The 17,833-nt window shown below is 40.3% G+C and overlaps 1 protein-coding gene across 3 annotated transcripts in view; it reads left to right on the top strand.

Annotated features, from left to right (window-relative positions):
- The window catches only part of PTPRG (protein tyrosine phosphatase receptor type G), a 773,199-nt gene that overhangs the window by 366,477 nt on the left and 388,889 nt on the right, over positions 1-17,833 (top strand). The window lies entirely within an intron of this gene.

Raw genomic sequence — 17,833 nt, 5'->3', positions numbered from 1 at the left:
TTATTACTTGATTACTATTTATTTTTATTTCAAATTAATATGAGGGTACAAATTTTTAGGTTACGTTGTCCTCACTTCCAAGGTAAAGTTTCATGATTACTATTTATTTCAGCAAAAAAGTTGCTCACTTCACTGCCAAAGAAGTATAGTTCCAACATAAATATTGCCTGATATCTTTTAAGTTAACCAGTAAGACAAAAGTCAAACAATGGAGAGGTATGTTGCAACTTCAGTTGTCAATGATATGAGAGTGAGGTCTTTGCTGAATCAGATAATAGTTTTCTTTTTTCTTTTTTCTTTTTTATTAAATCATAGCTGTGTAAATTAATGCAATCGTGGGGCACCATACACTGGTTTTATATACCATTTGACATATTTTCATCACTTCCCATATATTTCATTGGCCATCTGTATGTTTCCTTTTGAGAAATGTCCATTCAGATCATTTACTCATTTTTAAATTGTATTTTTTTAATTGTGTTGAGATGCTTGAAATGTTGTGTATTCTGTAGATTAATCTTTTTTGTGTGTGTGTGTGTGTGGTTTTTTTTTTTTTTTTTGGCCAGGGCTGGGTTTGAACCTGCCACCTCCAGCATATGGGACCAGCGCCCAACTCCTTGAGCCACAGGCGCCGCCCTGTAGATTAATCTTTTATCAGATCTGTAGTTTGGATTTATTTTCTCCCATTCTAGACATTGTCTTTCCATGCAATTGATTTTTTATTGTTTTTTGTTTTTTTGCTGTGCAGAAGCATTTTAGTTTAATATAATCCCACTTATTAATTTTTCGTTGCCTATAATTTTGAGGTTTTAGCCATAAAATCTTTCCCAGATCAATGTTCTGAAGCATTTCACCTGTGTTTTCTTCTTAATTTACACAGCTATGATTTAATAAAAAATAAAAAAAGAAAACTATTATCTGATTCCGCAAAGACCTCATTCATATCATTGACAACTGAAGTTGCAACATACCTCTCCATTGTTTGACTTTTGTCTTACTGGTTAACTTAAAAGATATCAGGCAATATTTATGTTAGATCTATACTTCTTTGGCAGTGAAGTGAGCAACTTTTTTGCTGAAATAAATAGTAATCATGAAACTTTACCTTGGAAGTGAGGACAACGTAACTTAAAAGTTTTATAGTTTTATAGTTTTGAGACTTACACTAAAAAAATGTTTTGTTTTTCAAATTTAGACGTTCGGTTCAGAGGGTTTAGTTATCATATTCTTTATGGTATGGTGTCATCTTGGGTTTGTGAAGGGGCCTCTTATGATTTGTTGTATTTTACTTCGCTATTTTTCTCCTTCACTCTTATTTCATTCTTTTTTCTCCAAAGATTTTCACTAGTTGTATTTTTAATTCACATAACTGTTTTTGTGTTCTATAACTCTTCACTTTATTTTGCATCTTAAATCAACATCATCTTGCAAAATCTTCCCACATTGCCTTGCATACATCCTGTTCATTCCTTTGGATTGCTGTGTAGTATTCCATATGTCTGTCCATCCCATTCTTACTTACCCACACGCATAGGGAGGGGCAGGTTGGTTGTCCATAACCTATTGTTTCCACTCAGTATTGCTCCCTTGAGCATCTTCGTAGCTGAGGCCCTGTGGGTCTTTATATATAAATGTGGGTTTGTTCATGTGTATGCATTTGCTTACATATCCATCCATTCACCCAAAGTTGGGTTGCTTGAATTTTTGACAAACTGGTGAATTTTACAAATTTAGTGAATTTGCTTATTAAGGAATTTCACTAAAATCTGCTGTATCACTTGTTACAAATGTCTGTACACATTCTCCACCACCATTATTTGTGTAAGATTCACATGAGCTTCCCAGCAGTCATTCACGTTGCCTGGTATTCTAATGTTGGCCAACCCGGTAGGTATAAAATGGTAACTTACATTTTTAACTACCGGAATTTCTCCTCCTGGAAACTACCTATTTCAATCTTTTCCTGTTTTAAAAATTGCATTTTCCTTTTCTTGCCTTTGGTGGCTGTGTTTTTTTTTTTTAACCGTGTTTAAGAAGTTTAGGGTGAAGATTTCCTTCTGGTACTTGGCACAGACTTTGTAACTGCCAGATACCACCTGAGGTTACTCTTAGGGTTTCTTTTTGTCTTTTAACAACCCAAAGTCATTCTGATTTCTGTGCAGTTGTTTCACAGCTGCTTTCTTCACAGAAGGTCCCGCCTCCCTGCAAGGGAGCCAGGAAGAAACCTGAACAAAGCAGGTAGGGTCACTGCTCTGTTTAAAGCCTGTCAGCAGCTTCTCTTAACACTTAAGTAGAAGGACTGAATGTTGTCTGGGTCTCAAGGCTCCTCCACCATGATTTAAAACTTGATTCCAGGGCGGCACCTGTGGCTCAAGGAGTAGGGCGCCGGTCCCACATGCTGGAGGTGGCGGGTTCAAACCCAGTCCCGGCCAAAAACCACACACACAAAGAAAAACTTGATTCCAGTCCTCCCTTTGATTCTAGCCACAGAAGGCTTCCTTCTTATCTTTCTAGTGCCTTCTCTGGGCCCAGCACATTTTGCTCCCTCTGCCGGGACTGCTGTTTTCTCTCCCTCCTCTTTTGCCTGATTAATGCTTCCTCTTGAAATTTCCCTTGGCATCTTTCAGAAAGCTGTCCTTGACCTTCATGCTAAGTTAGGTCTCTCTGTGTTCCCCCATAACAACTTCTTCCTTTTTTGAAACTCTTTAATATTTATAAACTAATATTTAATATATTCTTTGTTTAAAGACAAAGGTAGGGCCAGGCATAGTGGCTCACTTGTGTATTCCAACAGTTTGGAAGGCTGAGACAGGAGTTTCACTTGAGGGCAGGAGTTGCAGATTCCATCTCTACAAAACATAAAAAAGTATAGTGGGGTACGGAGGCACCTGCCTGGAGTCCTAGTTGCTTGGGAGGCTGAGGCAATTGCAGTGAGCTATGATGAACCTTCCTGGACTCCAGCCTGGGCAACCGAGCAAGACCGCAGAGTGTGTAGGTCCGCAGACGTTAGTGAACTCCATGAGGTCGCCACCTGTGTCTTTGTTTCTTTCTACCGTATCTCAAGTATCCAGCCAAGCAGTTGAGACATAGAACTGTAATTAATATTTGTTGACAATGTGATAAACGTATAGGCACATTGAATAATAATATTATTGCTTTGGCCTGTTGTCTCATTTTTACTAAATTTGGACCAGTTGGTCCATTTGGAACTATTTTTGATTCTGCTTTTTACATGTACTATAAAAGTATGTTTAATTGCACCTCATCTTGTTGATTGAATAAATATTCTTAAATACACATCTTTTTGGTACCATTGTCTACACGTTTATTTTTAATAGGGGATGTGTTGTACACTTAATTAGCTTACGTATCATAGAGTGTCTACTCTGTCATGGTTTGTATAATCATTTCCCTGTTTTGAAACATTTTAAGTTGTTTATAATTTTATAATGAAATGTAGTGTTTCTTGGTTATAAATGAATTTCTTTTTCCCCCCGAGTCATTTCTTTGGAATTACTGCATGTGAACAGCTCTTATTAAAGGCTGCTAAATTGTTTAGAAAGATTGAAGTTGGTTTCATTGCTAGCACTGTGGACCTGTTTATCTAGAGCTCTACTAAAATGGAGTTTTATAATTTCATTGTATTTTAATAGCTCTGAAGTGTAGGGCTGAAGTCATTTCAATTTGTGTTTCTTTCATTGCTGGTAAACCTGTGTACTTTTCACTAGGGCGATTTACATCCTCAATTTCCTCTGTCTAAATTGTCAGTGTGAATCCTTTGATGTCCTCCTAGTGTAATCAAATCTTTTCTTTTTGTGAGTGGTATAAAAAGCAAAAGTCAGGATGTTATCTAGCTGCACATTATTTTTGGAGATATTTCTCACAGGATTTGTTTCTAAGCGTATCTCTTGTTACTCTTAGAAAATATGCAACAGTAAAGAGTGAGCTTTAGAAATACTCCTTTTTTATGTATAATTTCCATTTAAAATGTGGTTAGGGCCCTTTACCCAGCTAAGACCAAAAGGACAGACAACAAAAATAACATTTCTCAGGCGGCGCCTGTGGCTCAGTCGGTAGGGCGCCGGCCCCATATGCTGAGGGTGGTGGGTTCAAACCCAGCCCCGGCCAAATTGCAACAAAAAAATAGCCGGGCGTTGTGGCGGGCCCCTGTAGTCCCAGCTGCTCGGGAGGCTGAGGCAAGAGAATCACTTAAGCCCAGGAGTTGGAGGTTGCTGTGAGCTGTGTGAGGCCACGGCACTTTACCGAGGGCCATAAAGTGAGACTGTCTCTACCAAAAAAAAAAATAAATAAATAACATTTCTCTTCAACTGGGTGAGAAATAGTCCCCTGAAAAGACGGGGGGAATCCATGTAATGGAGAGTAGGTTTCCTCGGTTCCTTTTTAAATTTGTAAGTTACTTTTATGCATTTGCATTCCATAGTGTCTCAGCATCATTTGGAATTAGGCTTTGCTTACTGAACTCAAATTGAGTCACTTAAGCATGACTCAATTACCCTTTAATGTAGAAAAGAAAAAGGAATGGAAAAAATGCAAAGGAAAAAATTCATTGGAATTTGTCATTACGATTGAGTTTTGTGCACAGAAGACCAACAATCTTTTCCAAAACTTTCATGGCTGTTTTCTGATTTTTTTTTTTTTTTTTTGCTTTTTTGTTTGATATTCTTGAATAATCTGTATAGTTTTGATTTTTAATTCCCCTTATTCTTGTTAACTGGGAGCTAGATTTGGGAGGTTGGCATTTTTTCGTTCTCTATGCAATTAGGGGTTTCTTCTAAAGCGTGTAAATTATGCAGAGCCTCAAATCTTTCCAAGAGTAGTTTGATCTAGTTGTTTTGGTTTTCTGGGAGGAAACGGACTGTGTGGATTTGAATCAAGTCACGGCTTGAGGTTTTGGTTTTAAGTTATTTTTTTCCCCCACCATTAAAATTTTTTTTTTGTTCCAATTTCTCTTCCTTTCACTGATTTTTCTCATGCTGAAAATAAAATGAACGGGTATGGTGGCTCATGCCTGTAATCCTAGAGGTGGGAGGATCGCTTAAGCTCTTAAGTTTGAGACCAGCCAGAGCAAGAGCAAGACCCCGCCTCTGCTAAAAAAACAAAAACTAGGTGGACGCCTGTAGTTCCAGCTATTTGGGAGCCTGAGGCTGGGGGAATCTCTTGAGCCCAAGAGATTGATGTTGATGTGAACTATGATGAAGCCACAGCACTCTACCTAGGGTGATGGAGTGAGACTCTGTCTCCAAGAAAGAAAAACAAAATAAAAGAAATGAATGTGTGCATGTGAAGGGTTGCAGTGGACAGTTGAGTATGTTGTTCACTGAGCGAAAGCTCCAGCCAGGGAGGCAAATGGTGGCTGCCTGTCAATGGGGGCCTTTCCTAATTCCCGCAAATGCACTCTACCAGCTGTCCACATCTTCATGTGTGACTTCAGTAGTTGCTCTTATTTCCATGTGGTTTCTTTTCCTTTGTCTCTTTGTAAGCTTGCATTTGTGTTCTTCAAAAAAAGATAATCAAGTGGTCTATTCTCTTTTTTTGTTGATAGCATATCCCTTACCAGGGCAGCACCTTTGGCTGGACCAGCATGACTTCATTCATTTAACCTGAAGTGAGCAGACTCAATTGTGTTACTGATCTCTAAGGGAAAGAGGCCCAGCTTTTAGTTCTTCATGGGGCTTTCTTCTCAGCAGTGAGAATTTCTGGGTATTCAAAGCTGTTGTAAACTGAGAGGAGTGGTCTCAGAGAAGAGCTCAGCTCTGAGAGACTAGGAGTCCTCTTTTGTGTCTGTGCTATAACTAAAGGAAAACCTCTCTCCTCCCCTTTTCAGCCTAATTGAGTCTATTTCACAGTGGTATCTCAGAGGCTCTGGTTTATTTCTGAGTGGAAACCTTGGGTTGGGATGGTGGTTGCCTTCTCATCTGCAGTTCCGATCTTGAGTGGAACAAGACTTCAGTTGAATGGTTCTATTATATAATCGACTTTATGTTTAGAAATCAAATGAAGGTCAATATAGAGATTCTACTGGTTTCCTTGACCTACTTTTCCTGTGTTGGAGAGGATTCATTTTACTTGACTTAATATTGCTTTTTTGTGGTTCTATGTTGGCTGCTGGAGTAAGATAAAACGATGATTAATATTCTTGGAGATGAGTCTCCTACGTTAAGGCCTAGTTCAAATTTGTAACCCTGGGGGACTTGGCATTTCTGCTCCCTGCTCCTTTCTGGAGAAATGTTCTGGAGAATTATGACTCCCAGCCATATTTGGTATCTGCTTGCCATCTGGTAGTCATCATTGACTGCGTCTCCCTCCTGCTATGAATACAGCCGTGTAGGAGGCAGATACTTTCCCATCTCCTTGTTTTCAGTTCCAAGTTTAAGCATCTGAAAGTATTTCTCCTAAATAGTCACAATGGTCTTGGACTTTATGAATAAAGATGTTGTTCTGAAATGGTATTAGTTTTTCCACTTTAGAGTAAAATGTCTTCCCACTCTTCTTAGTTCTCTTTTCTTCCTAGTTCCAAGGAAGTTAAATGTTGCCCTTAAAAAGGTTTGATGACTTCACTATATAAATATTTTAATTTATAGAAAGAAGACGGGAAGAATATGCACAAAACAAATAAATGGTTAACTCTCCTTTGAAGAGGAGAATGGGAATAGACAGGGAGGAAAGACTATGTGGGCTTTATGTGGGATGCATTTTATGTTTCTCCAAACATCACCATATTGTTTGAGTCTTTTAAAATGCACATCTATTTCTTACATAATAATTAAATGGGCATGGTTTTGGAAATCTTCATTTCCTTTCCTTTGCATATTATGAAGCCGTTCAGTCTTTCGCACCCACTTTCTCTGTTGCGAGTTTTCTGAGTATTTCAGGACTTCTTTCTTATTTCTATTCTGTTGACTTGAGTATAGCAGCAGTGAGGGAGTCGAGCTGAAATCCTCATTAATGTGGAACATGTTCATATTTCTTTACTGTTTTTAGCAAGAGACGGCTTCAAATTGGAGGAAGGCGTTGTTGTTCTGTAATTAGAGCCGTGATATATATCTTATTTGTCATCATCTTCTTATTCCTCAGCCTGTTTCTGGAGATCAGTACAATAAAGTTTGTGAATCCTTGTTCAGAAGCTATAGTTTGAGGCTTTGCTGAGTTTGGCTTTATAGGAACTGTTTTTTCCTCCTCCTATCCCCTTCTCCCCAAGGCTCCCTCCTCCTCCTGTTTAGGAAGTATCTGATTATTTGTCAAATCTCCTGTGTAAATGGAAATTAAATTTTCGAAAAGAACACTAAGTCTCAGAGGGTGTTGTTGGAGTTTACAAAGCATCATATCATATTATCTCTTGATTTAAAGTCAAATACCAGAACCTGAGTAATACATGTGTAGGAAACCCAATTAGTAATGCGTAACTTACGATAACTTGGGTTTCATTTGTAACTCTTAGTTCAAAGGCTCAAATAATTGCAGCCTATTCTTGCATTAATACATCTGACTATTTAGGAAGAAACTTTAAGACATATTAATTAATATGTGTCACTTAACATGTGTGAGGGAAAAGTAGTCAAATAAACTATTAAATTGTTGTGTTTTTTTTTTTGTTTTTTTTTTTTTGTTTTTGGCCGGGGCTGGGTTTGAACCCGCAACCTCCAGCATATGGGGCCAGCGCCCTACTCCTTTAAGCCACAGGCGCTGCCTGTGTTTTTTGGCGTATAGCTTATACCCTGTTTCCCCGAAAATAAGACAGTGTCTTATTTTAAGTTGTGCTCCCAAAGATGCGCTAGGTCTTATTTTTAGGGGACGTCTTATCTTTCCCGTAAGTAGGTCTTATTTTCAGAGGATGTCTTATTTTCGAGAAAACAGGGTAGCAACCTCAAACTCTCAGGCTCCAGCAACTCTCTTGCTTCAGCCTCCCAAGTAGCTACAACTACAGGTACCCGCCACAATGCCCAGCATTTTTAGAGATGTGGTCTCACTCTTGCTCAGGCTGGTCTCCAAACTCCTGAGCTCAAGCAGTACACCCACCTTGACTCCCAGAGTGCTAGGATTATAGGCATGAGCCACTGTGCATGGCTGTTGTTAATTCTTATGCATAAAAAGTATCTAGAACACCATTAAGTTAGATATGAATATTATGGTACCTAATGCCCTTGGCTTAAATACAATCTGTTGCATTTGCCATGAGAGAACTTTTAATTTACCCTTTAGACAGGAAGTGAGGAAACAATCTCTTTTTGAGGTCTTGGCATTTGTAAATTGGATTTTTCAGAGGATTCTAGGCATATATTTGGCTGTGTGTATAGAGTCATACTAGTTATTGAAAACATTGTTTGATTCAGATGTAGGGCAGTTTTGAAAAGCATTTTAGTAACAATATTATCATAGTTAGAATTGAGTTTGAAAATCCTAATTATAGTGCTAGATGGTACCCAAGGGACCATCAGTTTTAAACTCCCCCCCTCTTGTTTTTTAAATAAATGATTTCTCGAGGTGAAGCTGGACAAAACTGTGCTGAGAACAAACTCAGTTTTAAATCAAGGACTTTTATAAAGGTTACTCAAATATGAGATTGTGATCATTTACGTTAAAGTTGGAGTTTCATACATGCCCGTTTAGTTATTTCTCTTATACATCTGTTCTATAAGAGAACCCGATATTGTTATTGTTATGTATATATTTATATTTTAATCATTATGTTTTAAATTGGTAACTTGTGCTTCATACAAGTTCACAATCCCCATATGTACTTTACTGAATCCTCTTAAAGGCTACATCACCTGGGGACTGTTATCCTGTCCATTTGTAGAACAAAGAAACCGAGGTATGAAAATATTAAGTAATTTGTTTTGGGGTCAGCTAACTAGTACACGGTAGATCCATTTCCTCCATTCCGGATCTCAAGCTTTTAATCACTGTTTGTGAATCCTTTGCCTAACTTTTTAAGTTTCAATATTGTAACATTCTGGAAATGCCAAAATAGTGGCACCAAATTGATGGTGACTGACGTCCGTACTCGTGGACAGCTTTTGTTTGTGTTCTGAGCTGTTCTCTTATGAAGCCTTTGGCCTGTCTTTTGGGGCTGGATAGCAGCAGATGTATTTTGGGTCAAGGTGACAGCCAGTGCTTTTTGGATCCCCCCACAGCTGTTGCGACAGTATGAATCTGTGCGGTGGAGGTCTGCCAAGTGAGATGTGTGGTTCCTCTTTATGCTTCGGGAACTCACAAACCTCCTGCCCTGCAGTGGCTCACATCAGTGCAATGCTATGTCAGGCTGAATAATTCGCAGCATTTAGCACTTAAATTGGCTCATTGCAGACAATCCAATTAGAATAAAGTCTATTATCGTTTTGGTACCTTGGAATGAAATGGAGTGTTTAAGGGATGAACATGCCACGTTGCCTGGCAGTTGCTCTCTGTCTAACTCATCTTTGCAGGTTCTTTGCATCTTGCTACAATGACACCCTACCTTAGTGTGAGCCACGTGCAAAGTTTAGGAACACACCTTTTCTTTTAATATGCCAGGATTTGGAGGCTCCTGTGAACTAGACAAGTACCCCTTAAAAGCGTGGGATTCTTATTTAAGATTTGCATTTTTGGGTTGAAGTCAAGAACCCAAAGAGCATTGATAAAAGATTGTATGATCTATTAAATCCTGCAAGTAATAGATCGTGTAGTTTTGAGTTCAGTAAAATAGAAGTTAGAAGGAGCAATTTATAGGTGGCGCCTGTGACTCAGTGAGTAGGGTGCCGGCCCCATATGCCGAGGGTGGCGGGTTCGGACCCAGCCCCAGCCAAACTGCAACAGAAAAATAGCCGGGCGTTGTGGCGGGCGCCTGTGGTCCCAGCTACTCGGGAGGCTGAGGCAAGAGAATCGCGTAAGCCCAGGAGTTAGAGGTTGCTGTGAGCCGTGTGACGCCACGGCACTCTACCCGAGGGCGGTATAGAGACTCTGTCTCTACAAAAAAAAAAAAAAAAAAGAAGGAGCAATTTATAGAAGGCTTGTATTCTCCTCCCCTATAACTTGGCCACTGATAGAAGTTTGGGGAAAAACGGGGCAAAGGCGGGATGGTAGAGAGATGTTCCAAGATGCTAAACAACAACAAGAAAATTTTGGATTGAGCCCAGGACAGAATGATGGAAATTTTCATGTCAATGCGAAAGTGAAGCATTCTTGGGAGACTAACTCAGAAAGAAAGAAGAGATAAGCCCAAGTTGTTCCCAACACAGATAAATTTAGAAACAGATATATAAATACTCATCAGTTTTATAAATGAGAAAAAATGAATTATTAAATGGAAAACATATAGACATAGAAGAGAGGAGAGAGTATTTATACATATGTTGAATATGGGTCTATTTGTATGTGATTATATTTGTATTTGTACCATAGTACAATTGCTGGTACAAGTGCATTGCATCGTGGTACTTTGGAAAATGTGTGTCCCATTGGGTGTTTAAATCAACAGACCTAGATTTGACATTTAGCGCCACCATCTTTTAGTTGTATGACCTTGAGGTATATCAATTAATCTTTCTTAACCTTATCTAAATATCACAATGATTTTCTCTTACTCTATTAATACCGAGGATAGGAAATAGTTTGTGAAAGGTACTTGTACTTAGTGAAATCTTTAAATGTTAACTGTAAGCTCAGAAATCTCATGGACAAGGATGGAACCTGGAATAGCTTCCTTAACCTCCATAAGGGTGTTTTGGGTTTTTTATTTTTTTGAGACAGAGACTCACTCTGCTGCCCCAGGCTAGAGTACAGTGGCATCAATCTACCTCACAGCAACCTCAAACTCCTGGGCTCACACAATCCTCCTGGTTCAGCCTCCAGAGTAGCTGGGACTACAGGTGCCCACCAGGATGCCCAGCTAATTTTTCTATTTTTAGTAGAAGTGGGATCTCACTCTTGTTCAGGCTAGTCTTGAACTCCTGAGCTCAAGGACTCTTCCCAGAGGGCTAAGATTACAGACGTGAGCCACTGTGCCTGACTTCCTCTGTAATGTTTGAAATGGCTGTATTTGAACTAGACACCATGAATGGATTGAGGGGTAAGGGTGGGAAATGCCCTTGCCATCCATTACATATATAGTGATTTAAAACCTTTCTTTCTGCCTGTCCTTCCCTTTTGTCTAACATAACATTTATCTTGCTGTCCAACTGATCCATATTGATTTATTTTCCACTGAGAGTCAAAAAGCCGACCTCATTTCCTGGGGAAAGCATGGTTCTGTACATGTGGTCTTATCTTTCTGTAGTTGCTCTTAATGGCTTCTTAAGGAGAATTCAGTGGTTGTAAGAATGAGATTAGGAAATCTCCGTAATATGCTCTCACACCCAGTAGATGAGTTGATTTTCAACTCAGTTCCATGTGCCTGAAATGTTTGCAAATGTCAGGGCATTAAGCTTATAATTCTTCCTGTGATTCCTGGAGTAATGTCCTTGGTAAGCCGGGGTTCTGAGTTTCGAAGGAGTGTTGTTTTTACATGGAGTCCAGCTGTCCGGTATTAGCTCAGTCTCTTGCTTCGTTCCAGGTTGCTGTGTTGAGGTTGGAAGATACAGATGTGGTTGTTCAAGCATGATGGGAAGTGTTTTGGCCTCTGCAAAGTAAGGATAGGGCAGAAATAGCAATATATCTGGAGATTGGCCAAATGGTTCCTCCCTGTTCATTCTGCAACAAACGCTAAGCAAATTCAGTAAATATCCAGGTGATCATCTGTAATATGTGCATCACTCTGCCATACGTGGAACTCTTGGATCGAAACAGATAGATTCCTCTCTCTAAGATGGTATTTCCTGCTTGATGGTGGCCTTGAACTGGAAGGAAGTTTTGCCCACAACCCTTACAGTATACTATGGATAACTGTCCATTTAGGGCAGCAAAGAAAACCAGTGTAAATGGCTCTGAGCTGTCCTGTTCTGTTCTCTGGGGAATCATGATTATATCCAGTCATGGAAAAGATCTTCTGTTTCTTATATCGCTTCTAAGAGAAGAGTGTCTCTCTTATTTATCAGAGGACCTATGTATCCACTGATCTCTCAGTCTGCAGTGTTCTAAAGGAATTGGATGAAATACTGTTATGTGTACTTCTCTCCATTCTTGCCTCTTCAGCTGTGTCACCTGTCTTGAAGAAAGGTAAGCAGTTGACTTTGCAGGGCTTACTTAAAAGCAGCTAGTAGTGGTTGTTGTCTGCCAATCCCACTGGTTACTCATGAGAAAAAAGAAAAAAAAATCAATATATGATGGTAGTAGGGTGTCAGGCGCCAGTTAGCAAATTCTCTTTATTCTCACCCGTAACCAGAAGGGATGACTGGGATAAAGCCAGACTATGCTCCAGCTGTAGAAGTGCTTTAGAAAAGTGTGACAGACTCTCTTGTGGAAGAGGGAGATGATCCCTGGATGAGATTATGCGTGCCTGCATGACTCCACATCTCGGTTGTAGAACAAACCCTGCCTCCCTTGTCAAACGTGCTTCCCAGAGTACTTCCAACTAAGTGTCTCTCGGAGCCCATGTCAAGAAATGTCGTATGCCTTCCATCATTTTCAGGCTCCTTTTGAATGTTTGAATGCTTTCGTTTGTACACAGGTGAGTTCTGATAGTTGTAATTCTCCATTTTAAGACAGATAATTTTTTAAGACTTTATTTTTTTGGAGACATTTTATGTCCACAGCAAAATTGAGAGGAAGGTATGGAGGTTTTCCATATTCCTCTGGAGATGAAAAAAAAAAACTTTTTTTGTTTTTGTTTTGGAGACACATGTTCTTGCTCTGCTGCCCAGGCTGGAGGGCGGTGGCCCCATTATAGCTCTCTGTAGCCTCAAACTTTCAGGTTTAAATGATCCTCCTGCCTTGGCCTCCTGAGTAGCTGGACTACAGGCATGAGCCACTGTGCCCGACCTATCTTTTCATATTTCAACTGTTTTAAATGTGTTCAATTTTAAAACAGAGGTGCTGTTCATTAAGATCTTGGCCATACATTGAACCTTTTTAATGATACATTCGATTAAGTTGAATTTTGAATTGACAATCTTAGAGTTGGTGAAATATGTTTTACTTTGGCATCTCCTGTTCAGTGGGAAGGTTTCTTTTTTTCCACTAAACATCACAAATCTTGGCTTACAATAGGCACTTTGTGTTAGAGCTCTCTGAGGGGCTGGTTATAAAAATAAAATTCTTGACAATTTATTTCATGTCTCTTTTCTCTTCCTCTTCTTTCCCTTTTATCTGTCTGCCCTCTCTTTTTCCTTCCTTCCTTCTTTCCTCCCTCCCTCCTTTCTTCCCTCCGATCCATATCTTAGGAGAACAACTTACTCAATTTAGCTTCAGGAAAGCCTTATTTTCTTTGATTGTAATTTAATCTTTAAGATACTAGTGAAGATAAATCTTGATGAAGCGTTAACTGTTAAAAACAAAATGATGAAGGAATGAGAACATATATAAGTTGTTACCATGACAGAAAGATGAAATGGAAAATGGCATCTTGGAATGTAATGAATAATGAGGTCAATTGCTGGCCCTTGTCGAGTGGCATTACAAGATGAGCATCAGTAATCTGAAAATTCGAAATCCAAAAATGGTCCAAATTTGAAACTTTTTGAACACCAACATGACATCACAAGTGGAAAATTTCACACCTGACCTCAAGTGAAATGTCACAGTCAAAGCTATTTCATGCACAAAATTATTTAAACTATTGTATAAAATTACCCCCAGGCGGGCGGCGCCTGTGGCTCAGTCAGTAAGGCGCCAGCCCCATATACCAAGGGTGGTGGGTTCAAACCCGGCCCCGGCCAAACTGCATCTAAAAAATAGCCAGGCGTTGTGGCGGGCGCCTGTAGTCCCAGCTACTCGGGAGGCTGAGGCAAGAGAATCGCTTAAGCCCAGGAGTTGGAGGTTGCTGTGAGCTGTGTGAGGCCACGGCACTCTACCGAAGGCCATAAAGTGAGACTCTGTCTCTACCAAAAAAAAAAAGTTATGCGTGCCTGCATGACTCCACATCTCGGTTGTAGAACAAACCCTGCCTCCCTTGTCAAACGTGCTTCCCAGAGTACTTCCAACTAAGTGTCTCTCGGAGCCCATGTCAAGAAATGTCGTATGTCTCTCCTTATACACCCAGGCTATGTGTATAAGGTATACACATACAAAAAATAAATGAATTTCACATTTAGACTTGGGTCCCACCTTCAAGATATGTATATGTATATGTATATGCAAATATGCAAATATTCCAGAATCTGAAGGATTGCATTTCGGATAAGGGAAGCTCAAACTGTACTATCCTTAGGATTCTATCCTTAGAGGTCAGGACATTGATGTCCTTCCGTAACATCTTCATATAAAGCAAAAGGCAAAGTATATGCATGTTGAGCCTAATTAAATGTCACTTTACTTGCAAGTCAACTGCTTCTGTTTATCTCACATGATAAATGAAGCATCCAGGTCTGGTTTTAATTGTATTAAACATGATTCTACATTTAGTATAAAGAAAGCTCTTTCAAAAATGTACATTTTTCTCAGCTAGTCAGCACAGTGCGGTTTGCTGCGCTTTCTCCTTTAGGCGTGTCTTGCTTTTCAGCCGCGTACTTACAAGTGAATGTGACCTGCCCCTAGGATTCTTTGTCCCCACTGTCATGCTGCTACCCCTCCTCTAAGAGTTACAAAAATCACGTTAACAGACTTGATTCCTAGGCAAAATATGGCTTGCAAATAATTCTGAAAAACATTCTTCTTTTAAATAACTTTCCTGCATGTTCGTGTGAAAAGTTGATTAAGTCATTTAACAAACATTTCAGGAGTGTTTGAGCTAAATTCTTGGGCTTCATGCCTTCCAAAGATGTGCAGTCTGGTTGGGGAGATGGATGAGAATATGGCAGCAATGCAAGGACATACAGAGGCCAGTGGGTTGCAGAGGTGGAGACACGTGTGTGTGTGTATGTGGGGGGGTTGCAGAGGTGTAGACACGTGTGTGTGTGTATGTGGGGGGGTTGCAGAGGTGGAGACACGTGTGTGTGTGTATGTGGGGGGGGTTGCAGAGGTGTAGACACGTGTGTGTGTGTATGTGGGGGGGTTGCAGAGGTGGAGACACGTGTGTGTGTGTATGTGGGGGGGTTGCAGAGGTGGAGACACGTGTGTGTGTGTATGTGGGGGGGTTGCAGAGGTGGAGACACGTGTGTGTGTGTATGTGGGGGGGTTGCAGAGGTGTAGACACGTGTGTGTGTGTATGTGGGGGGGTTGCAGAGGTGGAGACACGTGTGTGTGTGTATGTGGGGGGGTTGCAGAGGTGGAGACACGTGTGTGTGTGTATGTGGGGGGGTTGCAGAGGTGTAGACACGTGTGTGTGTGTATGTGGGGGGGTTGCAGAGGTGGAGACACGTGTGTGTGTGTATGTGGGGGGGTTGCAGAGGTGTAGACACGTGTGTGTGTGTATGTGGGGGGGTTGCAGAGGTGTAGACACGTGTGTGTGTGTATGTGGGGGGTTGCAGAGGTGTAGACACGTGTGTGTGTGTATGTGGGGGGGTTGCAGAGGTGTAGACACGTGTGTGTGTGTATGTGGGGGGTTGCAGAGGTGTAGACACGTGTGTGTGTGTATGTGGGGGGGTTGCAGAGGTGTAGACACGTGTGTGTGTGTGTGGGGGGTGGGGAGGATTGTGCACATATGTTATTACTGTGGGATCCCAGGGCAACCTTCCTTTGGTACAGGCTCAGGAGCGTGCACTGTTTCTAGTCTGGAGTGTGTTCTCTCTCTCATCCCTGCCCTTCCTTCCCTTAGTTCTTGTCTGTGTTTAAACTATGTCTTCCCAGAGTTGCATACCAAGTAAGACTCTTTATTTTATTCATCTACTGTTTAGAATCAAGGTCTCTCTGTCACCCAGGCAGCAGTGCAGTGGCCTGACAACAGCTCACTGCAGCCTCTAACTTCTAGGCCGAAGTAATCCTCCTGCCTCAGCCTCCTGAGTAGCTAAAACTACAGGCTCAGCCCACCATGCCCGGCTAATTTTTCTTATTTATTATAGAGACAGGGTTGGTTTGCTGGGTTTTTTTATTTTTGTCAGACAGGATTGGGGTTGGCTAGGTTTTTTTATTTTTGTCAGAGAATTGAAGAATTGAGAATTGAATTTTTTGTCAGAGAATTGAAGAATTGAATTGAAGATTTGAGAATTGAATTTTGTTTAAGAACTGGTCTCAAACTCCTGAGCTCGAGCAGTCCTCTCATTTTAGCCTCCCAAAGTTCTGGGAAGATAGCTGCAAGTTATAGCTGTACCTGGCCTAAATAAGCATTTTTAAAATAGTTTTTTTTTTTTTTTTTATCCTGCTCTATTTTTTTCTCCCTCTTGCCTTTAATTTTCTTCATAAAAATTATTACCACTAGCGATTGCTCAGTGTTCTCTCATTCCCTGGAGTAAAATTTAACTCTTTGTACTCTGTTGTTTTCCTTCTGCCTAGAGCTTAGGCAGCACTGATTAAAATTTATTAAGTCAATGCTGATATACCAACTCAATCTTTTCTATAATTCAAGCCCTTCAACTATTTGTGTCTGTTTTCCTCAATCATCACAAAACTAATCTCTACTTTGCAGGTGTGTCGGTAGAGGCCCCGAGCTACGTGGTGATAAGTAATGAGTTCAGAATAGAGCTAAGAATGGACTTAAAGATACATGCTATTTTGCTGTTCTGTGTATTTCTTTACGTACTGAGTGAAATGGCCAGGGTTTTCTCAAAAGCAGAGGCCTCATATTGAAACTCTCTCTTTCTTAGTAATATTTCCTTGAGGAGGAATATCCTGCCTGCAGTAGATTAATTGGCCTGCTTATTTGTTACATGTAATATCCTTTCAGGGACAGATAAATGAAATGGGGGAGGGAAAGAAGGGGGAGGGTACGGGAGGGAGCATGTCAGAAGGAAAAGAAAAGGAAAAGGAGGGGTGAGGAGGGATATTTCATTTTGGAAATAATATCTTACTATTACCTAATAAGTATCTATCTTGCCGATGTGTAAGGGAGGTACTATCATTATTATGCCTATTTTATAGATTAGAAAACTGAGGCTCTGAACGACTATATGATTTATTTAGATCCCTAAGCAGGAACTCCAGCCAAGTTCTGTCTCCACAACTTATTTGTTTCCATCACTATGCTATTATGCTACAAACTATAATGGAGGGAATATACTGCTAATTTTATCAAAGAAACTATTCATCTTGGAAACTAACGAGGAAGCATCCATTTCCAGCATTCTATATTGCTATAAAGACAATTTTATAAACATTTTTAAAGGCCTCTTTAAGATAGCCTGTGGCAGTTCTTATGCTGGAGGAAGTTGGGGTTTTTACCATCTTTGGATCGCCTACTTCTTTTTCCTTTTCTTCCTTTATTTAAAATTTATGTTTCCTTTTGAACTCACCAAAGGCTGCCCTCTGCTGTGTGTTCTGTCTGTGCTGCGGACTCAAGTTGGCTGGACATGAGGCTGCCCATCGCGCTGCTTGCCAAGATGTTCCAGTGGTCATGCACATTCTGGCCCATACTTCCAGGTCGCAGGGTCAACTGCTTCTGGATATGGCAAGTCCAGATTTGGAAACTGGATTCTATCCTGCCTACAAGCAGCCATGGAGGAAGGAAGTGGAGTTTGTGGAGGATGAAAAGCAGGCTATTGTTATTAACAGGAGGTTATATTAAGAACTGTCATTTTTAGAGCATTCTAAATAAATGCCTTAATAGCGAAGAGCCGGAGAAGGGAACAGAAACTTCAAAACCTCTTCATTAAAAAGTATGAACTTAATTATAATTTGCACAAATTATTGAACATCCTTCTGTGTGCCT

This window comes from Nycticebus coucang, chromosome 8, assembly GCF_027406575.1.
Source record: "Nycticebus coucang isolate mNycCou1 chromosome 8, mNycCou1.pri, whole genome shotgun sequence".
Taxonomy (NCBI): Eukaryota; Metazoa; Chordata; class Mammalia; order Primates; family Lorisidae; genus Nycticebus; species Nycticebus coucang.
This window is presented reverse-complemented; position numbering and strand designations above follow the sequence as displayed.